Here is a 27105-nt window from a genome sequence, read left to right as displayed (position 1 = left end):
AAAGGCAAAGGGGAACAACTATTTCCCTGAGAGTTGCTCTGACCCTGTATCATGCTCCCGTCCCCGCTGCAGTCCCCGGTGCTGGCGGCACGGCTGGTTAATATTAGCCGCACAGCTGATGGTCCCGCTTGGTGCCCGCCCTGCAACAGGTGCGGCACGGCCGCCGTGCTGGAATCCCGCCCGGCCTGATGCCGGCGCTGGCACAAGCCTTCCCATTATATCAGGAAGGGCCATGTCCCGTCGCCACGATGCCCTGGCACCCCAGGCTGGCCCCAGCTGTCTGCAGGACGTGGAGCCGAACGACAAGCACCCAGGGAGGCTGCTGCGGGAAGAAGCGCACCGGGATTCCTCTGGAGCGGGAAGACGGGACGTTTCTGGACAGCACTTATGAACTGTGGCTGTGGGGTAAGGAGAAGGTTTCTGCAGAGCCCCAGGCCCGTGGTTTTGCGGCATTGCTACTAGAGGAGGGAAACACAAACAAATAAGTACTAAAAGTCAAGTATCAGCACTCTGAAATGAGCAAATGCGGGTTGTGTTTGCTTATCCTGTTGGCTGTAGTTTCTTTACAGCACAGTACTTTGAGTTTGCATTAATTTTAGTTGGCACTCTCTGATTTTAGAATGCTCCTGTGAAAAGTTACTGTCAATTAAATGAATGCTTCTGTGAAAAGTTAGTGTCAATTCCACTGGTGATTACGTAGTGATGACGTGTTTTAATAATAAACATGGGACAGATACTGAAAAAGAAATCAAATGTGCTGGCTGCACTTCTGGGGAGGTGAAGAAGTGCTATTGCTGTCCTCTAAAATTATCTGATCTGTCTGCTCTGGCATGATATCTTAAGGTCTCCCATCTCTTTTTTTATAATTTCTTTTTTTTTTTCTTTCATTTTCTTAAACCATAATAGCATCTTTTGGTAAGAACAACAAAATATCTAGGTGGTGTTTATGTAGCCTGAATGTTAGAGGAAGGAGGAGACGAAAGGGTTGTAAGGTTTTACAGGATCACTTCTAGTGTCCTGTTCCCTTAATTTGACCCCTCTCTGTTGACTGTGTGAAAAAAGGCAGGGCTGTAAGGCAGGTCAGAAGGGATCTGTGTGCCACAGTGTAACTTGTGTGTGCTGGTGCTCTGCCTACATGCATCCTCAGGGATGGAGCCAGGCAAGCTTGCTCAGGGACTCAAGCAGGCTCTGGCTCCAGTGTGGCAGTCTGCTCTGTGCTGGAGAACAAGTACTGTTGCTGCTGCTGCTGCTGCTTCTAAATTAAAGAAAAAAGAAAAAAGAAAAAAATAAAAGAGGGGCTCATCTCTGCATTCAGTGATTTCTGCTCTGAATTGGTCACAACCTGGGGCAGTAGGTCAGCCTGAAGTAATGCTCCTGGAGAGTTAGATTGATGCAAGGGACTGAAATCAGTGGGAATCTCTCCCTTCACTATGGTAGGTTTTGGGTGAGTACAGTCCTCACTATTTCTATGTGTAGCTGTGAAACAACTTTTTTTTGGGAGTTGTGGAATAAATAAGCGCTATCTGGGCCAAATAAGTACAATAGGGAACTGATGAGAAAGGTCCAACTTCATAAGTGTCAGGTGTGTATATGCATAGACTAGGTTTAAGTTCCTTCCAGGAGAGGTTTTTGATTGAAGCCATTAAAATTTAGGCATTGTTTTGACATGAAAGTGAGAAAATACCTTTTCTCAGTGCTTCCTGTGGGGTTGTGCCACAAAGAGGTGGCTTTTTGCTGCGGGAACCCTAATGTCTGAGGGGATTGTGAGATCCTTCCTGGGCCAGTGCCTCTGGCTGAGGACACTACTACTGTAACACTACTACTGTCGTGCAGCTCCTGGCCTCTGCACAGGCAGCACTGCGCTGGGGTTTGGCATGGTTGTTTGGCAATGAGGACACTATGTAAACTATGACAATCCCACACATCTCACAGTGCCTTGAGTCATGCTTCCAGAGAAACCTTTCTCTAGCTCCCTCTCTATTTCCCACCGCCCACCGACACTGGTTTCTATTCCTCTTATTTTGATACGTGAAGCAGAATCTGCTGCGCCTCAAGCTGGTGCTTCAGCCATGCCTGAGCAGGAGCTCCCACAGGGATGGGTCAGTGCCGAGGGTTGGTGTTGTGCTGAAGGGACATGTGCCAAGGCACAGGGAAGATACATGACTATCTCCCTTTGAAAGGGAGATTTTTGACTTTGAAAGGGCCTCTATAAGCAGCTCACAGAGAAGCCATTTGCAAATTTGATGCCAGTTTTTAAGGGCAAGATGAAAGTGGATTTTGCTGCCACTAAAATCAGCAGCCCCTTAGGAGAGGTGCAGCAGTCTGCATCACTGGAGAGCCAGATCTGTCGCCCCACTAAAGACCTTGTATCCAGGTAGGAAAGCATTAACAGACATGTGGATCTCCAGCAGTGCTGGGTACAAAACAGCATGTTACTAAAAGTTTTATTTGTTTTTTAACCACTATGATAAAATGCTCAGCGTTACAAGAGTTTGAGAAGAATAAAATGTTTATCCTATTTTGTACACAAATTGGTGATCTTGGAGAAAAGTTAGAGGGCATATCCAAGTAAATTTTACAATTAATCTTTTATAACCAAGGAGGTCATGAAGTCATTACTGCTTCTAGAAATTGTTTATATATTTTTCATTAAAATTATGTATCATTTTCAAAGGAAACTGACATTATGGGTTTATGAGCTCCTATATTACATTATGTAGTACATCATTATCATAACTTACCCTCCTATCATTCTACTAATTTCTTGGAAATTTAGCTTGTAATTTCACAACATATTTCAAGAAAACCCAGTTACATTTAGAAGCATTGTGGGAATCCTCTCTTGTTCTGTAAACACGTTACCTGGTAAGATTTATTTTAATTTTCTGTTAAGGAAGTAGAAGAATATACTCTAATGGCATACAAATCTAGGTAGTGAGAAAAGCAATCCCTTTTACTTTCTCAACTACCCCAAACATCTGCCTTTTCCTATGCCCTAGGAGTGTACATACATATATGCATTTGAGAATATAATTTCTAGCATGTAAAGAACCTGTGCTAAATACTTCAAAAATTGACCTTTTTAGGGTCATTACAGCACTGCTGGTGAAGCTGATGATAGCCAAGCATGCAAGCAAGGTATCCCTTGGTAATAGACTGACAGTGTTGCTCTTCTGTGAATTTATCAAGTAATGCTCTCTTCTACTTCTAGCACATCATCACAAAAATGTGATGATGGCCTGTTCCCTCCTCATTGAGGTCTAGAGAAAAAGAGCAAGGGAGAGAGGATGTTTGGCAGAGCAATTGAGAAGAGAAGAATGGTACAATTTCTACGAGATGATACTCTCCAGAGCAAAGGCAATATGCAGACAGGTTTGCCCACAGCTAGAATTGTGTATTATTGAGAAATCTCACCTCCTAAAAATCAAAAGAGAGAAGGGAAGTTACTGGAAATACAGAAAAAGGATGAACAATCTTACTGGAGGCTGCAGGGGTACATCAGCGGGACTACATGACGCATCTCTTGGGAAGGTCTGAGGAGGACATACCCCTGTGGAGCTGAGTCTGTTGCTGTCCTGTTCTTGCCTGACTTGTTATTGAAAAACTCCACTAGAAAACTAGAGTAATGTTAACATGTTCTCACTAATCATGATTACATTTAGATGTCATTCTTATATCTAGATCTCAGATGTATCTAATTATGGTTTTTCCCTGTACTTTCCTGGCAAATTCAGACATTTCTCCCTTGTTGCTATGATGGGAACTGCATCCTTATTTACTCCTTCATCTCTTCCCTGCAGCGATTAAGAAAGGTTAGGTGAAAATTTGTGTATCCCTAGGCTAAAGACATCCATATGTGAACATGCAGGAGAGAGCAGGCAGGCACCGCAATTATTCACAGGGAAGGAAACCTCCATCTATTTCTCCTTCAAAGAAGGAGGTGAGTTGTTCATGAAGCATGCAGGCAGGTTGGCTTCTCCTATATTAGGAGGAGGTCGTAGGAAAGGCTCATAAAGAAGGTGCCCACTCAATCCTTATCAACATGCTGGCTGCTTCAGGCAGGTCAAGTGTTGATGGAAGAATGACAAAATGGAAAACGGCAGCAGCCCAGGCCCCTGGCCCCTGAAATGGTGGATCCCTGTGCAGTGCAAAGGCCCAGAGCAGGAGCAGGGCATGTGACTACCAGTGATGGATGATGGTGAGACCTCAGAGGGAAATGATATAATAAATGGTTGGTCTGACACAGTAGGAAATGTTTGCATAGTGAAGTGATGGGTTATAAAAAAGAATATTTTTATCTTTTCTCTTAGGGAAAAAAGGTACAGAGGCAAGGACTCTTATTTGTAATAGCCAGGCATGAATAAAACCGTGTTTGCTGCGTACAGTCAGTGTAATCTAAAGCTGATGCAGATCCAAGCCAAGTATTGCTGTAGGTTTTCAGTTGCCATAGTTAAGGTTACAAAACAACTTCCCTCACAGCTTGTCTAATGTTGCTATCTGGAGCTGAGACCCCACTACTGTACCCATGGTTAAAACAGTGTCTTTTCTTGCACTTGTTATCAGGGCTGCCACTAAGACTGGAACAATCAGACAGTTTGCCCTAGGCATTGGCTCATTATATGTGATACATGATAATACATAGAGGAATGCAGACTCAACTTCTCCCCTGAAATCCCCTGAAATTTCCAGGTGTTATGGCTTATTATTTACAATAGCATTTTTTTTTCCCCTTTGGGAAAAAACCCCTTGTTGTTTGGGATTTGTTTGTTTGGTTGGCAGATTTTTTGGTATAAATTTTCCTCTCTTGTTCATTTTTATTTGAATAGCAAAAATAGACCTCTATTACTGCTCCTGCAGCTGTCCATTAAGTAAGCTCTCCTAATGCTGTTTTTTTCTAGGTAGATAAATACTACCTGGAAGCAGCATTGCCAATTAATAAATAATTTGATTATGAAATCTATTCATTGCTTAACTGCCTGAAAGGGATTATTCAAGGAACATCTCTCAGGTTTTTTTTTTAACAAAGCAGGAATGGGGTACTACAGTGAGCATATTTTTGACATTTTGAGCTAGTTTCAACAGTCTTGCCCTCAGCTCCCTGAAACCAGTGAAACAAAGTTCCCTCTCTTTTATTTTTCCTTATAAACACCTAAGAAACACATAAGAAATTTTATGTTGAACTTTTCTTTTCTCTTAGTATGTGTCTGAGGGTTAGTGAGGAGCAAGGGAATGAGAGTACTGAAATTACCTGCCTAGCTGCGATGTTTAAGGTCTTGTACAATGCCTTTCAAAATACTTTCTGTGGGGAATTTTTGGTGGCTTTCTCCCCCTCGAGAATCTTCCTTCATGCAATGTCAGCTATCCTGCTATCCATGTTTAATGGACAACCATGCTGCAGGAAAAAATAAACTCACTAAAAATTCCATTTTATGCCACTGAGTTCTAGTTTCCAGAGATTACCCTGCTGAAAGTATGAGTTTTTGTGGGCCACTGGTAATTAGTTAGTGAATAAGGACCAGAAGAACATTTGAGGCCCCTCCCAGATATGGTGCTGGTGTCTCCAGTGGGTCTTCTAGGACTGTTCAAGAGAGTGAGAGTTTAGAAAATCAGCACTGAAGTTAAATTATATAGTTTGTGTGGTTTTTTTCATATATTTATAATTTTGGAAGATTTGTCATTTCAGTGCCTTCCTGTGCACCTGATTGCATATCTCCTGTTTTTATCATCTGTGATAAGGATTTCTGGGACTTAGGACTTGGCAGGGAGGGAGAACTATTTTGGAATAGGCATGTGACCTATGATCTGACTTAGAATATCTGGCAAAGACCCAACAGTTGCTGTATAGACCTAGTGAGTACCAGCATTGGAAAGTGAGAACTGCAAAACAAAATAAAGCATTTTTTTCCCAAACCCATCCCTTAACTATATTAACTCAGTGATTGAATAGATTCTTGCTCTTTCTTGTGCTTCTGCAGTACACTAAGCCCATGTTAACTGGATTTTAGGATTACCTGCTGTTCAGTACAGTATTGACACCACAGAATTATAAGGCAGAACTTTCTAGCCACTGGAGTATACAATATTAAATCCTGCAATATAGTTTCCATAGTATTGCATTACATTCTCTCCTCATTAATCCAATGTTCCCTTAACCCTGCATTTTTAATGAACAAATAATTATTCTATTACAGATAACTCTAATAAGGTCAAACCTATTTGGTAAAAAAGACTACATGGTTTTACATAGGTGAAAAATAAGGGTGGAGGAAATATGCATGTGGGGAGGTGATAATTATATACAACACAGATTGGTTCCAACATCATATTTATCTTAATTATAAGAATATGTTTGAGAGAAAAAGTTTCCCTAGAAGACAGCCAGCTAACAGCAGTGGTTTTAGCTGGCTGCTCTTTTTATTTGTACGTTTCATATGCTTTACAGAATAGTTGTCTATATGGTTATCCCCACTTTACAGATGAGAAAGAAATTTACAATTTCTTGAAAATGAGAGAGTTAGAGGGCAGCACCAGTTGCCAGCCATGCTGTGTCCTCTTTGACTTTCTGAAGAACATTTTTACAGCCACCCATTGCAGGCTCCAAGCAGCACATACACATCTGGGGGTTGGATTTCAGCCCCACTGCTCTCTTTTTGCTGACACTGCAGTAATGAGCTGAAACAAGACATTATTCCCAGGGCTGTGTGGACATTGCTAATGCCAATGACTGAGTAAAACTTATTTGTTGTGACAAGGTGATACTTGTATATTACACTAGATCTTAGGTTGGTAAACAAGAAAACCTCTACTGATTTTCATTTCACATAGGAAATAAATACTGAAGAGGAAAAAAGGAATATTTTCAAGCTGGGAATGTATGTTTATTAGGTTTCTGAGAGAGACTCAGGAAAAAATACAAAGTCTCACATAGTAACTAAGGTTAAGGAATTTTGCCTTGAAATTAGAATCTGTTTTCCTTTTCACATTTCCAGACACTGGGATTATAAAAGCAATGTCAAGTCAGTAAGCTTCAGAAGGGCAGGGAACTGAGCTGCTCATTACCTTCCCAAATGCTTGCCAAGGCCTCAACAACACCCTGAATTTAAAGCCCCAGTGGTTGTGTGAGAAGACAACATGTGGAGGGGCAAGAGCTGTTGCTTTGGTTGGCATCGGTTGGTTGTGTTGATAGTATTGGCAAGAGACAATGTCAAAAGTTTCAGGCCCCATCTTGCTGAGATGAGAAAACAGGCATGGACACCATCACTGGTTTCATTGTGACCCAGGCAAATACAACCGTAGTCCTTTGGTAAGCTTGGCTGCCGAAAGTTGGGAAACGTAGCTGAAATGAGGTTTTAGAGAAGGATATGTCTGATTAAGCTTATACTAGAAGTCTGCCAGGAAAGCTCAGGGGTCCTCTGCGGATGTTTGAGCTGTGTTTGATTGCAGGAGAGAGAGGAGATCTCGACATGGACCCTTCTTTTCCTTTGCTAGCCCAGGAGATGAGGAAGGGCCCTGAGAAACTGCAGTGTTTCAACCACAGGCTCTTAGAGCCTGAACTGAAATTCCAGGATCATGCAGCATATTTGGATTAATAATTCTTCTATTACTACTTTTACTTTTGTAGCATTATTTGCACCATATTCTTGACAAGTTGCAGAAGAGATTGGTTTGCCTGTTTTACAGGATGGATATAAAACTTCCCTAGGTGGGCTGATCACCGAGGCAGTTTTAATCTGACTCCTCCTCATAAAGCCTTCTTCTGCATTGCAAGGAGGCTTCAGTGAACATCACAGCTGAGACAAAGATGGTTTTGAACGGCAGATTATGGGACAAAATCTTCCAGCCAGAGAAGGCTTTCATTTTTCAGAGATATCCATGAAATCTGGAGATGTCTACTTTTGCTTTCATGAACAGCTTAAGCAGAAGTGGACATCTCTGGATTTGGCTCTCAGAAAGGGTGATGAATAAGTCTTAAATGAGCAATTTTATTGACAAATACCTCATTGTGTGATGTGTGAAAGGATGTGGTGCTTTTCACTGAGTCAAAACTGATCTGTGCCATAGCAGCTGGATGGATGACTTACCACACAGGGGTCAGAAAATGTCTTGTGACAAATGGTCAAACGCAGCACAGGGCTGTCCTGGGTATTCTTCTCAAGATGGTCAACTGTGATCAGAGGCATCTCTGCACTGTCAGACTCAGAACCACCAGGTCCACAGTTCATATCAATTTTTCTGTTTGTTATGGGGAAGAGGTGGGAGACTACATATTCATCTAGCTTGGGATCCTGCCGAACAGCAAGGACCAAACCCTCCTTTCCCTTCTACAGCTCTTTGCCTTCAGGCATTAAGAAGTTTAGGAGGGACTTCCTGAATGGTGTGGCATCCCAACCATCCTGTTTGTTAGACACATCCCTCATAAATTTGTCTGGTCCTGGCACAGGCTTATTTTATTCTTACTGGCCTCTGCAGCATCCTGTGGCAGTGAGTCACAGCTTAATTACACCTTGTGTGAATAGGTTCAATGCCTCACTGGAACCAGCAATTAATACTCTCAAAGAGACATTTTCTGTGTGAAATGTACTTTTCATCAGCGCTACCCCATGAGAGGAGCTGCCTGTTTAAGCTCACAGGAGATAACAGTTTCAGGGGGAGAAGGGGCCAGTGCCAGCAGTTGTGTCACCAATGAGCCAGAGGAGAAAGTCAGGTAGTGCCAGCGTGGTGTCACACACCTCACATTCCCCAGTGCTGGAACAATTAAAAACCCTGCATTACACACTGAACCCCAGCTGCTTATTTGGTTCACTGTGGCCATGGAAACATCTGACCTATTTACACCTTCAGCAGAGTGAGTGGTGGCTGGTGGAAGAGAGGTGGGAAAAGGGGAATGCTTTGAATTTGGATTTTGGCAACTTTTAATTAAGATGGATGCATGTGCACGTGTGCTCAAAAGGGAGAGTCAGAGGAACATGGCCTGAGCAGACCCAAGGGTTCCTGCTCCACTGCAGCTGTGGCATCAAATCCTCCTTGAGGAAACATGATTTGCCCAGAGCCTCTGCTCTGCATACACAAAATGACACCCACCATTTCCAAACATCTTATGGAAATTCCTTCTTCTGTCACTTTGTCAGCAAAGTACTTCACGCTGTCTCTGCAGCATTTTTTCTTGAAAAGGCTCCGGTGGATGAGAATCAGCTTGTTCTACCAAGGAAGGAAGGAAAATGAGTCTCATTCTGCACAAGGCTTGCCCATGCACCTCACAACACTCATCTGCTCCTTGCCTATTTCTCAGTACAGATGGGAAGATGGGAAAGAACAATGTGAAGTCATTTGGACATATAAGATGGAACAGGAGATTTCATTTAATTGCAGCTGGGGCATTTTCCTAGGCTGAAGATTCCCATGACAAGATAATGGCATGTAAGTTACCAGGCTGGGGCACAGCGTGTATCAGACTGAGCCTCCAAATCCTATTCTTCTGAGGGCATGTATTGATATAAATGGGGATATTAGCTTTTAGATAGCAGTTACCTGAAATGGACCCTAGCTAAAAGGAGATCTGCGGAGAGTGGAAAATATTAAACGCTAGGTATAAAGAAGACTTCTGCAGATACAACGTAATCACAGTGAGTATTAAGAGTAAAAGGAACATCAAGACTTTAAAGATCTGTTGGGAAATCTTGAGGAAGAAAGGGTGTTCACTTTTGATATTAGTGAGTGTCTTTACTATCCCCAAAGCATCTGATTGATAACCATTGCACCAGACCTCAGGAATGCAAAATTTGGTAGCTCTTTAAGATGAAAGCTCCCCCTCCGCATGCTTTTTAAAATTTTTTTTATTGCACATTTCAAAACCATTCATATTCTGGTAGGTAACAGTTTTTTATCCTGAAAGTAAGGGTTGACCGAGGAACAAACTGTGCAAATTCTGTTCTCAAACACCAAAATTAGAGAGAAAATACCATCTGTTTCCTCTACAGCCTACTTCCCCCAGTTCCAGCGATATCTTCTCGTGGAAAAACACTCATGAAGCTAACAACAGGACACACAGCAATGCACCATAATGCAATGGTTTCTTTGTGTGTAGGGTTCCTCATTAGAGGAGGTAGCTGGAGGCCCTATTCCCAGCTGGATGGGGAAGATATATATAGTGCTCTGTGCTGCTGGGCTCCTGCCTGGGCTGGGTGGCATTCCTCTTCCACAGCAAAGGCTTTCAGGTGGCATTCCTAAGAGTTTTCTCCTCACTTGCTACAGCAAACTGATGGAGCTTTGACAGCAGCTGTGAGTCATTTCAGGAAGAAATCCACTTGAGTACTCATTATCACTTCAGCATCATTTACATTTTTCCCAGTCTGGGTGAATATTTGTAGTCACAGGGCACAGGCTGTTTTCTTTGTCCTGGGAAGCCCACACAAACAGACTTTCTACCTGTAAGCTCTTGCCAGAAGCTTTGCAGCTGGATGCCTTTTTTTTTTTTTCTGACTTCTTTTTTTTCCCCCTCCTCCGTGTCCTTTGTAGATGAGTTACACAACACTGTTTTTTCCTCCTGCAGAATCGCTGAGCAAATTTCAAGGCTGCGGAGGAGGGGGAGGAGAGACTGATGCACTGAGCCACCTTTGCCCATCCACTTGTGACTGGGGTATAATAGGTGCAGTTGATTTGAGACTGCCAAGAGTTTGCTGCCAAATTGAATTTTTCATAAACTGATTACTGCAAAGTGCTCTTGGCAGAGGAAAGTTAACACCTTTCTAACAAGCTCAGCTCAGCACAGCTCATAAAGAGGGATACTGTAATTATAATCCTCTTCTGTATCCTTGGCCAGGATTTCAGATTTTCCGAGAAACTGTTTCCACCCTCATTCCCTCACCCATGAATAAATCCACTTAAGGCTTTTTTTTTTTCCATAGCTGTTGGTGAAGCATAGGAAGACTCCTCTGCTGGTGTAAAGCAACCAACCTCCATTGATTGCAGTGCTCTGAGTTACTTTAGTGCTGTGCGGGTGATAGTATGATTCAGACATGGTTGATAAAGTTAATGGTAATCTACCCTTAATAACTTAATCTTAGCATTTTTCTCTAAAGAGAGCTATGGAGCCAGGGAAAGGCGTTGGCTGAACTACTCAAATAATTCATCTGACAATTTCTGCCTTGTGTTTTCTGCTTGCAAAACACTCATCCAGAAAGCTTTTGCTTCATAAAGGATTTTATTCTTCATTTTGTGTCAGTGGGTTATAAAATAGGGAGGTAAATTTAATTCCTCAAGTTGCAGTGTTGTTCTTGCTGCCCAGATGACTGTCACCCTACAATCAGAGACAGGCCACTTCCAAGGAAGAAGGACAGTCTCATACCTGCAGGCAAGAGTACCTTTGCTCATTCAGAGACAAAAGTGGACAGAGTTCCCCAGAATTTATTTAACTTTCATGAACACTCACAAAAAGAAAAACAGAAAACAGATTTTAGGAGCATCAAAGCTGCTATTTGCAATTAGCCCAAATCACACTTAGAGATCAAAAAACACACACCAAGAGTATTATTTTGGACAGACTGCATCCCTTTAGTTTAGCTTTTGGAAGCTGTCCCCACTCAGTCACCGTGGAGGACCTGGTTTGTGGTGGTGCCTTGATGTGAACTCCAGTCAGATATTCCAGTGGGTGGGCAGGGATCCCACAGTGTGAAACATCTGCTTCCCAAAACATATGCTGGGTATAAGCAATGCCTTAAAATAATAATGAAAATCATAATTTCAGATCTCCCATGCCTCAGATAACCTTTCTAGCAGGTGCCCCTAGGTTAGAATAAAATGTGCTATAGCAGTGGCAACAGGGAGAGAGCATGTCCTTGTTAATTATTCTCTTTGCTATGCTCTTCCTCCATATTTATATCATTAAAACATGTCAGGGCTTCATACGTGCCACTGACATAGACACAACAAAAAGCTTTTACTACTCCAAAGGGGGAGCATTTATGGAAGTGCCAAGGAGTGAACAACAAAGGCCCAATGTACTGCTAGGTCCATCACCAGCAAGAGCTTCTGTGGAATAATCCACATGGTGTACAGGACACACATGGACCATGTGGTTCTGGTTTAAAATAATGCCATCTGTTTAGGAGATCTGAATGGGTTTGATCTGCTTTGAAACAAACAAGAAAAAAATGAGTACTGGGGCTTTTATTCTCTTTGGTAGTGCAAACAGGCAAGATGTTTCTAAGTCGAAGAAGATCCTCTTCTGCTTGGCAAGAGGGGTGGCTGTGCTGGCCCATGAAGCAGGCAGGGAAAATTGGGTCATGTTTACAAAAATTACAAACTCTCAGTTTACAAAAATTGAGAGTTAATTTAGTGAACGTAGATATGTTGATATTCATAAGTCTAATGATAGATATGTTGATATTTATAATTCAAAATTTTTCCACTATTTTTTTCCACTACTTTTTCAAGTATTGCATCACTTGAATAATTTTGTGGACCAAAAATTTACAAAAGCTTCAGGTGGGAGAGGAAGAAACCTGTGTGAGGTCAAGTAAGGAATTCTAGTTTAGATTTTACTCCAGGAAAATTTATTTTTGCTACCCATTAGCATCCATTTTGAAATGAAAAGTCATTTTTATTTGGAAAATAAAACTTTGAAATTAAAAGTGAATTTCAGTTAGACATTTTATATTATGTTGAATGTTCACTGAAAATTGCCTAAACCAATGCCAAATCCTCTCAAAAAATGCTTTGAGTGGCTTGAGCCAGTGTGTGCCAGCTCTTCTCATCACAGAGATATTATCTATAGCAGTAGGAGTTCTGGTGTTAAAACAGAAAGGGCATATCATGAAAAACTGCAATTTCAGCCAGATAATTCCTTAATATTAAGGAAACTTATTGACATGAGAAATGATATTGAAATTCACTGTGTGGTAAGAGAGATAAAATGGCTGTGAAATGATAAAATGTGCTATAGTTAGGTGTCAAAATAATTTGGTGATAAAAAATCATGTATTTGTTGTTTCAATGGGAAAAACTATGTTTTATTGTGGTTTAAATGCTTCAGAAATTGAATAGCATGTCAGTAAGGAAGAGTTTTAAACAGATGAGAAAGTCAAAATATTTTTTTCTGATTTTTCTCTTTTAATCAACTAAAGAGTTGAGAGAAAGACAAGCTGCAGTTGCAAAGTTCAGTTGCTTTGTTAAAAAAAAAAATTCTTTCATTCCTTAAAAAAGCTACTCTTAAAGAGGAGTATATGAAGCTGACTGGGAAACACCAACATTTTTCTTGCTTCTTTGCAAAACCACTTGTAACTGCAGCACAGCTTTAGTGAGATGTGTCTGTCAATCCACTCTTTTGAGTTGGGAGTCGTTTCTTTTGGTCAGTGCTGAGCCAGGAAGATTGTGGCATGTTTTTCTTCTTTTCATGGCTCCTTCCTAACACTTGCATGATTATATACATAGTAAATACATTTTGATTCAGCTTCCAGAAGGACGGTGGCTTGTAAGACACCGGTGTCAGGATCTGCCCTGCCTGGTATGTATGTGTCACTCAGTTCTTGAGTTGAAGGAGAGACTGATGCCAAAGACTCAGATGCTCTTTCCCTTCATCCACAAACCTCCATGCAGTGGGGGACATACCAGAGCAGGGGACACAGGTTTGTGAAAGGGAGTGTAACTGCAGTGATTTCTCTGTAACCTGTCACTCATCCTCACTGCTGTCTCCCAGCAAGCCTGTTCCCTCACCATCCCCAGCAGGAATGGGGGCACAGTGCCTCTCTGGACTCGCCCAGGCATGGGTCAGGTGTAGCAAGGACCAGAAAAACTTTTTGGGTTTTCCTACTCTGCCTCCTCTAGGCAGAAGAGAAGACAGTGTTTTGTTTCCTCAGGTCCGTTCTAGTCCTTTCCCCTTTCTTAACCTAGATGCCAGATTTGGGGGGGAGGGGGGGGTAACAATTCTACATTTATCTTAGAGAAAATGCTGAAGTATTGTTTTGATTCTGAACTGGGAGCTAAAATGCTCTTGACTTTCTCAAGGCACAGAATTCTAAAAATTCACTTAATGTCCTATTTTACTGGCTTTTCAGTTGTCTGTTTTCCTCTGGTATGTCAATAGCGCGCAGTGCTGGTTTTCATCTTTCATTTGGTCTTGTTTGCAATAGCTGAAATACTTATTTTAATCTATTCTTTTTTTAAACGTGAAGAGCAGCTGCTACTCAGTGTTGACTAGCACATCTAAACATTGCTTGTAGATCACAGGGTTTCTTTTTCAAATTCTAGTTGAAAGTGTTTTTCACTTGGCCTAATCTTTTTTGTAGGTATCTAGATACCGTACTTTTGAATTATTATTTTTTAAAAATAAAGCAGACTCTTTTTTCTCAATTTGCACGGCATTGTTATGTTAGACCATATAATCCAGCATCAAACATTTATTTAGACACATATCTTGCCTAATTTCATTCAGCTTGGAGGCATCAGGCAGAACCCTTGAGCAGTTTGTTTCCAGTTGAGAGATATTAATGTTTCTGTGTGATAAAGTGTTGTTGCTTTCTTCAGTTTCATCCTTCTCTGGCATTAACACTGTAAAGGCAACAAGTGTTGGTAAACAAAGCGCTCAAAGAGCCAAACAACAAACCCACACCAGTGAAAGCAGAGTGACGTGAATTAGAGACAAGAGCCATCTTTTGATCCACTAATATATACTTGGTGTGCACATCTAGGTTGCGGTACAGTGCTGTCATTTACTCACTGGCTGTATGACAAATTAGGGGCCCTTGTCATCTCTGACCTGTGCCTAAGGAAAATGAGCTTTTAAATCTAGGATCTTGTGTATATGTACTGCCCAGTTTGCTGCCAGAGAATGTTGCATATATGTATGGTATCATCATCTGGTAAACAAATGGTATTTGCAGTTTGGTCAGCATCATTAGTTAATTAGACTCTGGTTGTTTAGGCACCTGGAACAAGCAGTGGGAATTTAAATTCTTCTGATAAAAGGATTTATTTGTAATGACTTTCAACCCATAATGAGTTCTAGCCAGGGGAGACTGACCATTAGCTGATGACTCAAAGCATTACTGTAAAGATCAGAGTCACACATTCAATTTTATATGGCTTACATACTCTCATCTAGAGCACAGATTGTAAAAACAAGTCTTTTGGCTCCAGTTTTTCAGTCATTTAAATTTGATACAGTCCTCCTATGCCTGAAAGTAAACAGGCAGGATACAGTAGACTATTTATTTTATTTCTTTTTTTTTTTTTTATTGCTCTTCCCCTCTACAGTTTCAAGAGGAAAAGAAGCTGAGTTTTTAATATTGTGAGAATGCTCAGCCCTTTTCTGCTGGGAGATGTCAGAAGCAGCTGCAGACCTAAATGAAAGGAGCTCATCTCTGAAAATTTGCTATGCTGTAATAAATGCAGGGTTCTGCTGGTGAGCTGCTGATTGGCCCTTTAATGTCTTTAGCAGTATTCCAGGGCACTGTGGTTCCTCCTGATCCCTTCCCCCCACCCCCCCCCCCCGCCCCAACCTTCCTGCCCACCCAGGCTCAGGATTTCATCATGTGAAGGCAAAGATTTCACTGCAACACTCAAGGGCCACGCTGAGTTTGAAGAAAGGGTCGTGCTTAGTTTTGTCATCCAGCCAGCAGCTTCCCTTCAGTCTGGATTGATGTTTTTTACTGGCATATTAGCTTTAAACATTTGGCTCCGTGAGTCACATTCATATAATGGGAGTTGTTGGTATGCAGCAACATGGGGGTTGTTATCTATTTATTTTATCTAAGTAACATAAGTTATGCAAAGAAAAATGTGTTTTTCCAGCACCCTTATGACATATTTTCATTATTAGTTACAAAGCACAGTCAAATGAAATCCAAGAACTACCTTCCAGCCTCCAGGTCCCTGCTTCTCCTTCATTAATCTGTGATCATGGGCATCTGCCAGTCTGGAGGCTTGAAAAGTTTAGGAACATGACAGATTCCCAAAAAAACCAACTTTTACAGCTGGGAAGTGAGCATAGCATATGTGGATCTTGGTAAAAGGATCTCTGAGTTTGAAGAAGACTCTGGGAAACTGTTTGGTTTGAGAGATGTTGAGTCTAGTCAAGCTGTATTTGATTATGAGATACATGAGGCACACGGTATTTTGGGCTGGCGGGTGTGATCCCAAGGAAAGGGGGCAGTATCACTGATGGGCAAACCAAACACTGCCTGGAGCAGCTCTTGGTAATGTAGAAGAGCTACTAGATACTTATAATGGTCAAGACAATCACTCTGAGGCAAATGGGCATATGCAGACAGATGATAAAACCACAGGATAGTTTGGATTATTTGGAGATTATCACAGCTGAAGGGCAAGAGTACTTTCACTGCTGGGTACAAATAGGACTAAACTCAGCATAAAACCAAAAATCTCTCTGACAGAGAAGGAAACAGGCCAACTGTTGGGATCCTTCTCAGCCTAAGAGGGACATTTCTAGGCATTGATAAACACATGGTTTGAAAAAGAGCCGTATGGGGTTTATGAGACTGTAGCGAATGTGGTGATTGGAGCCCTGCAGGAGGCACTGAAGCTGGCAGGACTGTGGTCATGTGCCGTCGCCATAGTCACTAAAGCTTCATGGTTAAAGGCAGCAGTCCCCCCTGCAGCAGGAGACTGGATGTCTGAAAAAGCCAGGGCTTCCAAAACAGCAAAGGATATTGTAGCAAAAGCAACTGAAGATTTCTAGCAGTCTCCATCATTTGTCCTGACTCAAGAAGGCATGAATGAGAACATGCATTGTATTAAGTGCATGTTTGTGGGGGGAAAGAGTCCCATGTGAAGGCATGCCAGCTACAGTAAGAAAGAAGCATCAGATGACCCAATGGTGATAAACCCCAGTATCCTCAGGCAAGTAATGCTCTGGTAACCTCTCACCCTGCAATTCAGCCCATGCCTGTATGTCAGACCAAGCAACAACCACTGGAGTTAGAAGTGATCTCTGGAGTCTGGAGGATGGGACATTAGTGGTGAGACCACCAACATCCCCATGACCAGAAGGTGTAAGGTGTCTCCACCTCATGGGAAAAGATCTGCTGGTAAAAAGCTCATTTTGTTTTGTAAGCTTAGAATCCTAACCTGAGTCTACCCAGCACTCAGCTGGCAGGTGTAGTGTTATAAAGAAAAGAATCAGCAATCATCATTAAAATGAAACAATGGTTTTTCCATTGCTGGGAATATTGCAGTAAAATACCACCAGAAAGCAACTTGGTCTGAGTGACATGGTAAGTATTAACATCAGAAAGTCTTTTTTTTTTGTCTTAAATTCCCCTCACTTTTTTATTTCAGATGATGCTTTTACATTAGTTTGAAGCTTTTTCAGACCATAGTCTGAAATAGTCCATTATATAAGACTTTAGCTACCCCTTTTCTCTAAAGTTGCTCATTTGTTCTTCTATTGTAGGAAACCTGTTTGTAGCTAGGATATGCCAAGAAAATGAAATGGTCTTTTTGCTCCTTTTTCCCAGCATGCTACTCAGCTGTCCCTAAATCTCTCTGCTCTGTAATACTGAATGCTTCAAGGCAGAGGGAGATAAATAGAAAGAGACCAAAAGTACCTTTTTATGGGGCAATTTGCCATTTGGCATGAGTCTGTCTGAGTCAGAGTTTAATTGTATTTGCTGATCATAGTTTTGGAATAGATATTTTAAACTAGATGTTATCTATTGAAAAAAAAAATAAAGGAGAGGGTTAAAGAGAGGCAAATTCACACTTTAAGTTGTTTGTGCGCTTTTAATTTTTTTTTTCCCTTTTGACATAAACAGTCTAGGAAACTGAGAACATGCATTATATTAAATGCAAGTAGAGACTTTGGAGTTCCAGTTTACCAATATGTGCAAAATCCACATATATAATTAATCCCTGATGTTGCAGCCAGGATGAATTCATTCCAAGATCTATATAGAAGACTTTAATTCCCTGTTTTGACAGAGACCAGCCATGTTCTCAGACATGTTAGATTAGATACTTGAAGCATTGAGGCTGTGGTTATACTTTTTTGCCTGAAGTGCCCTCAGTGCCCTCATTGTTGTCAAATAGTTTCAGTGACATTGCATGCATGAGCAGCCAACACAGTTTGTTCACCCTAAAATACCATAGCCATTAGCTAATGGTGACATGTTTGAGGGACATTTTTTCAGTTTGTTTTAGGGAATGGGGGATTTTACTCCCTTATCCGGTGAACCTACAGTTTGAAATTCCTCTGCTGACCGTATTGTGAGAATGAACTATAAGGCTGTAAACTGGAAGTATGAGCTATTGAAAAAAATAAGTATTTTGGGGGTGTCTTTCTCTGTATTGTTTCTTAAAGGATTACTCAAGCTGTATAGGAAACATCCTGGGAACTGCAGTGGATTTCAGGAAGGGCAGGTGTGGAGGCTGATGCTCCCACGTCCACACTGCCTGGGGAGCAGGCACAACTCTCTTAGATTTTGGCAGGTGAAGTGTGACTCCCGGCAGCCTAAAGTTTCTTACTGGCAAAGCTTTGCTTTTCCATCAGGGGTCCCATGCAGGTGTTTCATACTTGATCAGGAGAAGAATCCAGCTCTCTGTGGCTAAACTGTTTCCAGGTGCAGGCAACAAACTTCATGTTTGTCTCCTCATGCTCTGCCTTCCTCAGAGTAACTGTCGAAAAAAAACCTTTTCATAGCTAATTTTCCTTTAATGATCGCTGTAAATAAAAGAACAAAAAACCCCATAGAAAATGGCCTCCAAAAACCCAACCCTGAAAACAAACCACTGAGAATTTGGGGTGGAGTTTGTCATGGCTGTGGACTGGGATGGGGGAAGAACATCAAGATCTATGTTGTGTGTGGGCATTTACCATGATAGCTTTTCCCTCTGAGAGTGATTCCCAGGTTTGTTTTATTTTCAAACTTAGCCTCCAAAGAAAGTATGAGAAATGGAATAGATCACATATAAAGTGCCCAGGTTGCATGACACTGGTTTAGGTCTTTCATTCTTAAACTGTGAAGAACGTTGTAGGTTTCCTAAATCATGAAGGATACATCTGTGTTCCTCCGGCAGTGCAATAATAAAATCAGCAAAGGCTGATGCTCCTGTGCTGCTCCATCACTCACAATAAATATTTGAAAGGCACTATGGCTCTGCAGTAAATGAGGCTGTCAAAGAAGGCCACTTCCAATAGCTCATACTAAATTATGGCATGTGAAAAGTACTGCAGATTAGTGGCTCTTCATTCATTCAGCGCTTAATGGCCAGTCTTGAGTGGCAGGCAAGAAGAGGGAAGTTGGTACTATTCAGCTATGTATTATCTATGGAAATACAAGGGAGATGTCTTGAACCCAGTTCTGCTGCCTGCCCTGAACCTTTCAAAAGCCATGGAGCTTCAGTATCTCTGAAGAGGTTGGCAGCAAGTGCTTGGGCCTGACTCCTGTGGATGCTGTACATTGTACTACCCACCATGCTCCCGCTTTGTGGAGTATTTTCCTCTTCCCTGATGTCACTGAAGCCATTCAGGCTGAAAATGTGTATGGCTCTTTGTGTATCTGCAGTACAACCAACATCAATGTCTCCTCACTCTTGGTGAGTAGGAATAACCCATCCTTGCCTGCCACCAGCTCTCCTTGCAGCCTTGGTCCTTCTCTCTGCTTGCAGTAAGCACCAAATGGCACTCCCAACCCTTATTTCTATTTTTGTGTGGATTAGATGGATAAAAAGCTCCACAGAAGGGAATTATTAGTAATTGTGGAGTGAATTGTTAGCATTTATTGTGCCTCTGGCAAACTCTGCCTTTTTAAAGGAAGTGCCAATAATTAGTTATGGTGTTTTAATTAAAGAGAGCAATCTATAATTAACAAAGGGATGTTGTACTTTATATCTGACTTTTATTGTTTTTATTAATCAGCAGTACTACACAGATATTCTGAATTGTTCTTACTGCTTTTCTGAATATTTTTTTTCCCTACTTCAAGGTGCACTAATTGAGTGAAATATTTTCATCAGGCTTTAAGACTCAGTCAAACTGACAGGGACACTCTGTTCATGTCATACTGGTGCTTGTGACAGTGTTGTACAAGATACTCCAGACACTCTTCAGAGAATGTAAATTTAAGTTCTTGGGCTTTAGTTTCAATGTTTTGCTTCTTCTGTTGTGTAAGTTACATGCTGAACTTAAATCATATAGGGAATTTAGAAATTTAGGTTACTACCCAGCTTCTTTTCTCATTAGTGGTCATTTTTATTAACTGAGTGGTTAGGTGTCATTGTATAGTATTTAGATAAAAATAACTTGCATCATTGCCCATAGGAATAAAATACTTTTCAGTTATTCTTTTTATTTCTAAAATTTCGCTGTGTGGTGAACTCAGACATTCTTAATGTCAGCAAGATGTGTATCCCAAATGGCCAGTTTGACTGTGAAATAGATTTTGTTCTTGTAAATCGTTGTTCTGCGTGTGGTTTTTATCTTACTCTGGATAGCTGAAATTGGTATTAAAACCTAGTAAAGACCAGGGATGGTACCTGAGCAACTTCCATTTCTCTGTATTTTGCTTTGGAGACGTATGCATTCAGTTCTAAGTGTCTAGCTGACAATGACCGTGGACATTAATTTCCTACAAGATGCATAGGACCATTCATCAGTTTGTGTGTTCTTTAGAGACATCAAGAGGCACTGTCTCCAGGATTGTATGCTCCTTAAATAGGTTGCTGTGTTGCAAAAGCTGGCAGAAAATTTCCTGAACAACTTCTCACTACTGGCATTAGCAGTTAACACCTTTCTTGTGTATGACAGGCCATGTGAAAGAAGTGTGTGGTCACCTAAGCTCTCTGTGAAAAGCAGAGTAAAATGGTTCAGAGCTGTCAGTACTACAAGATTTATATTAATTCCTTGCTGTTATGTCCTGCACAGACCATGCAGCCTCTAAGCTGATAGCCCCCTGATTTTAATTTTCAGGCTAAGTCCCTTGACACTTTTGCAGTCCTCACAGCTTTGGTGGCGAAGATGTTCCTGCAAGTTGTAGCCTGATCAAGGGATTGTAACTGCAGATTTAGTCTGAACGTTAATGGATGTTGAACTGATGTAGGAGGGGAGGGGGAGGAAGATATTTTCTTTCCAAACAGACATGCCTGTAGCCAGGTGAAATTGGTGTGATCCCATCAGTCTCCTTCTTAAAAGGCTCTTGCTGGGGCTCGCAGAAACAGTGATGTGATCCCTGCCTCGGAGCGAGGGACACACGTACATGTGTGTATTCATCCAGGCTTTGCAGTGGGGGCAAAAAGACTTTAGCTTTTTTCCTCCTATTTCTCCCTCCTCTTATGTCTTTCTTCCCTCCTGCAGCTCTAGGTCTAGATGTAATTGCTATTGTTTGTTTTGAAATCATTTGGGAAACTTAAAAAAAGAAGCTTAGCATACTGCTATCTTGCATCAGCCTTATTTTCCTTATTTATCCTTAAAGATATCTTTTAGAAAGAGTAGCCAGGCTTTACAATGTCCAAACTGACTATAAGGTGAATCTTCTCAGATATCCTAGTCACCTTTCCTCCTAGCTCCCCTTCTAACTAGTGTCTCAAAATAAGAGAGACCTTTCTTGAGGCAAGAGCTTACCTACACTTAATTAGAGATTTAACCATAGCCTTAAATGCTTTTCCAAACAGAATCATCAAGTGAATCACAGACTTGTAAAAATCCCTGGCAGGGAATCATTAGTTCTGAGGCTTCCAGATGGTTAACCATGCCCTTGTTTTCAACTCCACTGAAGAGTGCACAAAAAGACTCACAGCTAGAAATACTAGGGCTTACATTTATTTATTTATTTTATTTTGGTTATATTCCCATGAACACAAGTTCATGATCTTCTTGAAAGGAAAGTTGGAGAATGTTGGCATTTACTAAAAAGGAAATGTTTTCTTGTGCCAATGTGTGCATGAGCTAATGCAGTTTTCTAGGGTAATGGAGAGAATGTCCTGAAAGTCCCTCTTCCTAATTGCTGCTGAAGGAAAGAATGGAAAGGAAGAGGCAAGAGAGCAAAAGATGGAAGGAAAAAAGAAAAAGAAAGAAAGAATTAAGAAGCTTGTAACAGTGAAAGCTCACTGCTCAGGACATGTCTCTTTTTGTGTTTGAATGATTTTTCTTTGTAGACAGCCTTGCCTGGCACTATTTTTAGAATCTCTTTAATAATTGAGCTCTCGTGATTGTGCTCAGCAGTTAGAACAGGCAGGGAAAATAGCATGTCAAAGAAAGTATGCACCAGGGTAATAATTTAAATCAAACCACATTAGACTGTGCTCCCTGTTCTTCCCTCCCCCTGAAAGGTGAAATGCTGCAGAACACTGAGCACAGGGGGAAAATGAAAATTGGTCAAGTTCACAACATGTAATAAAACCTATCAAGAGAGTTTATGTTTTAGAGGTGGAACACAGGAAGAGGTGATCTGGTCAGCTGTTAATGAATTGCTGTGACTGGGTGGTTTACGAGGGGAGTGCCTCAAGTTCCCACTGTCATCAGTGAATTAGGAGAGAAACAGCATGCCTCTAACTTGCAAGGAGAGGATTGTCACGGAGGAAAAACATTTGTCAAACCACTCTGAAAGATTCACAAAAGAGCAGTCCAGTGACATGCAGGAAGTTCCAGTGGCATTGTCACTGTTTGGTACGTTTGTTTTTTGCCTGGCTGTACAGCCAGGTCCGTGGCAGTCCTGACATAGAGCTGGGTGCCCACTCTGTTCCTACCAACTGCCTCATACAGGCAAATTTTCCCATCCTGACTGCAAAGTATTGTCCCTAACACCTCTTCTTACAAGCAGCAAACCTGGGGCTCCCACAGGAAAATGGCTGAGGTGTGGACAGTAAATCTACAATCAATGAATCACTAACCTCTCTTGAAAATACAGAGACAGCAGCACCTATGGCAATTTTTAGGTTATTACCACACCCTCTGATTTTTTGTGAACTCTGTCCATTCTAATACTGCTAGTTCAAATACCATTTTATCATAGTTTTGTTTTTCATTCCATTGAGATAATGTTTTTTATGGTATGTCCAGGCCTGATGACAAGGTTAAGTCCTCTTTAAGAATTTCAGACATTTAACTTGCAGTTCCATGTTGGTTCCCTCGTCGTAGATTCCATGTTACATTAATATACAGACTGAAAACATTTTGAAACAGAAAAAGAATATAATGTATTAGGATTGGAACTAAGTGCTGACTGGCTTTAAAGATTCAAAAATAGAAAAAAAATCTGTTATCGTCTCACAGTGTAATATTACAACACAGTAATAACCAGAAGCGATTTTTGAATAAACCCTTGGGAATTGGTAACAAATTCATAATTTCAAAAATGAAATTACAAGGTTCAAGCTTCTATTCCCTAGAATTTTTATTTTAACACAAAAAATCTTCCTCTTAAGAAGACTGAAAGACATTGAGAATTTCTTAACAACAAAAGAGCCTGAGTGTTGACCTGTTCTGCTCTGCTTGTCTGCAAACTGTGTGCAAACTTGAAAATACATAATAATCCACTGGGAGTGGGTGTAAAGCTGTTATAGATTATGACTATAAAGAAGCTGTATTTGCCTCTTAGAAAGTTTAATTTTCCTATCAGCGCATGGAAGATTCTCCTCAGCATTTTTTTATTCAAACCTTTTACAACTACTGGAGTTTATTCTTTAATATTTAAACTCATATTCTTCTCTCATATGATCTTCTTCCACTTCTATGACAGTTTCTATAAAATAATAATATTGACAGTGTGATATGAGAGATATCCTGTGATAAGCTGGTGTCAAAGTTATTGGCTTCCCTTCAAGTTTTAACTTGTCTGTCAGAGTGAAAAGATGCTTTTCAAAAGCAATTATAATAGCTTAAGTCATAAAGATCCACTAAAAATACTAGAAGTATCATACAAGACATTGGCCTTCTCTCCTGTTCTGACCTAACTTGGAAAGGATTCCCTTTGAAATTCAAAAAGAATATTAAAATAATTCACTTCTCTCTGTTGTCTTTATTAGTTGGGCTTTTATTTCCTTTAAAAAAAAGCTTTTTCTTTTTTTTTTTTTTTTTTTTTTTTTTTCTTTGGTTGTAATAAGACTAATTTTAAAAGATATTTTCTTGTTTTACTTACAACTAAATTTTAAGCCCCTGAGTTTTGACCAAATATGAATTTTGGTATCCTCACTCATGAATTGTAAGCTAACCTTACACTCAGCTTAACCTGGGAGCTGTCAAGCAAAACAAAAAGCATGGAAGTTTATTTCCCAGGGTAAGTTATTCTTCAATAAATGTGTAGATAAATAGATCCAAATTGTTAGCACCGAAGTGTGTATTGCCTGTCTGCAGGCAAGCTAATTTTAAAATTAAAATAAGAATATCACATAATAAATAATGAAGAAATCCTGGCATGCTTACTGTGTCAAAAACTGGTAGTTTGAAGACTAGGCTGAGACTGTCAAAAACTGGTAGTTTGAAGACTAGGCTGAGACTGTGATCACTGGAGCAACTAGTGCAGGCTTGCCTGGGCTATGGCATGGCAGGAAGAAGCACAGAAATTAGGCCAATGTGTACCTGAAGGCAGATTATATATGTTCCAGTTGTCTATAAGTGGTGGCTTTGGGACTGAGATGTGACTGAGGGACTCTTTGTTAAGCCTATGATCCATACTTTTCTGATCTATCATCATGGGAAGATCTGCCTGAGAAACTCTTGAGTCCTGTTGGTGTCAGGAGGAAGGGTGTGAGCAAGATGAGATGTGGAAAATGCTTAGGACAGTCTGCTGCAGACTAAAGGGTCCACACAGAGAAAGCCCAGGAGGGCTGTGGGCTGTACATGACAGATGTCCAAGGACTGGTGACTGCAGCCATGGTGGGACAGCAAGGGGGAAAAGGGCAGAAGTGTTTGGGGCCAGTACTCTGATCTCTCTCCCTGGGAGGATGGATAGGATTTAGTCTACGTTACACCCCCACCCAGGAAAAAATGCACAAATTTCTGTCAGACAGCACCTGTACTAATCAAAAATAGAAAGAATGAGCCGTAAGTGTCCAGTATCACAGCAAATTCCTTAGTCCCTGAAGAGCAAAATGTCTTTGCTCTGGATTTCTTCTTTGATCCTCTGCTTGCCCTGTTCCCAAAGTGCTTGCTCTGTCCTCCCCCTGTCCTCTCCCAACACAGAAGAAAGATGTGTTTGGGGCTAGCTGAGAGCTTGCACACACAGCTTGGCTGCTTGACCACTACCCAAAAGAACTGGCAACAGACAACTTTTACCTGTGTTTACCTCAATAAAAGCAGTGTCTTGGGATCTGCCTATCTGCCCTTGTCTATAAAATTTGTAGGACCCAAAAAGTCCTCATGAGAGTTCTCTATTCCAGTGGCCAGGAGGAATTCCTCAGTTATGGGGGAGTAAAGAGAAGAAAGGGAATGTCACTAGGTAGCATGTAGGCAGTACCATCACTTTATCGAGCTGGTCTCACAAGTACACTGAAAGAGAAGTTTGGCCTTCAGTTTGAAAAGAAGCTATTTTAAATTTGTTAATGTCATATGTAACAGAATGTTTATAGCGCTATCTAAATGCTAAACAGAGGGAAATATCATTGCCAGTCAGTGGGCTTTTATATGAATAAAAGAAAGAAGAAGTAAACTTTTATTTGGAGACTTATCAACTGATAAGAAGTTAGTGGTGGAATAACAGAGGGATAGAGATATATGAATAAGCAATAAAAAATTAATTATATTGTTTTCTTTTCAGCCTCATATTTGATTATATGCTTACTGAGTGTCAGCTTCTATTTATTGTGGAACTTAATGTTGGAGTTATATCTAAATATGAAATAGAAAATTAAAAAAAAAAAAAACAAAAACAAACAAAACCCCAGAAACATTAATTCCTTGGAACAAAAAAATTTCATTGTTTATGGTTTAGAGGTTGGCTGATATGCAAAGATTATGTGTGAGTAACATCTCTCTGCAGAAAGGTAGGAATATACATGTATCATTATACTTGCAGGCATTCAGCAGAATGGCAATTTTCAACTTCACAGACTTTCCTAAAGCTCAGCTGCATGAGCCAATTGGATCCATGAAATTTAAAATGAGCTCAGATTGGTTTGAAGGGATTAGAGCTACAAAGAGCATCCATGGAGTGGTGAACTTGGCCTCTCTGAATTATCTCAATCCAACCTCAGAAATTCTAGTTGGAAACTTCATTTGATGGAATTTGCAGTGTGCTGGAGAGCATCAAGTGGACCTGTGGTCCCAGAGATGGCTTTGTGGCTTAAATGTTGTGAGCTCTCAGCTCAACCCTGACTCGTTGGAAGCTACTTAGTATTTGAGGGTATTTAGGTGGATTATATGTCAGCTGGAAAGCCCATGAGTCCTAACTGTCCATGTAAGCTTGTAACTCTACTTCTGTTCCTCTTAACCTTCTTTTTTTTCTGAATTATGAGTAATGGGAATTAGTGTTTAATTTAATAATTTTTCAGTGGTGGGAGAAAAAGAGGAATTCAAAATTTAATTACAACTTTTTTTTTTTTTACCAAAGAAAGAGACAGAGCTAATAGTCAACTATCTGGAAAATCGTTCATGCTTCACCTTGTTAGCATCTCCAGTATTCTCTGTATAAAAACAAAGATATCTTCTACCACAGATTCCTAAAATAATAGTTCCTGTTTTTGTTACATACAAGTGTCCCAGCATTATGGAGATTAAAGTGAGGCCATATCTTCAATAAGAACTGCGGTGGCTGAAACACCTGTATTGGTAACAGAAACAAAAGATACCTACTGGTGGGAAGGCACCCATTTCTTTTTACTGTGTGTGACATTCTCATCTCCTCAGTGTTCAGCCATTAAAATAGAATGAACTTCTCAATGTGCATTTGTTTACAGAGACAAGTGACAGAGGAATAATTTAATTTGGTCTTCAGTGATTTTCTCAAAAGTGAAAGTCTACCACTCCTCCTACTGAGATCTTTGTGCAGGTAACAAAGGATACTGTTCTAGAGAGAAAAAGAGCTTTTACAGGTTTCTAGGATCACTTGATGTACTGGTAGGTTTTTAAATTGTGACTGCCAGCAATTGTATCAAAGCAGAGCTCTAGTCACAGACTCATTGCACCATCCATCCACTTGATAAAAGACAAGTTCTTTTAAG

General features: G+C 40.7%; 1 protein-coding gene across 2 annotated transcripts in view; it reads left to right on the top strand.

The window, feature by feature from the left end:
• The first annotated feature begins 267 nt into the window (after positions 1–267).
• Positions 268–27105, top strand: part of ARPP21 (cAMP regulated phosphoprotein 21) — a 197305-nt gene continuing 170467 nt past the window's right edge. The window contains exon 1 of one of the 2 annotated variants that reach the window (XM_059849107.1): positions 268–405. The gene's annotated coding sequence lies outside the window, so the exon portion shown is untranslated. The remainder of the gene's footprint in view (positions 406–27105) is intronic. The other variant, XM_059849099.1, reaches the window with a different exon arrangement.

This window comes from Haemorhous mexicanus, chromosome 1 (assembly GCF_027477595.1).
Source record: "Haemorhous mexicanus isolate bHaeMex1 chromosome 1, bHaeMex1.pri, whole genome shotgun sequence".
NCBI classification, from domain to species: Eukaryota; Metazoa; Chordata; class Aves; order Passeriformes; family Fringillidae; genus Haemorhous; species Haemorhous mexicanus.
Note: the sequence above shows the minus strand (reverse complement) of the source record. Positions and strands in the feature narration are given on the sequence as shown.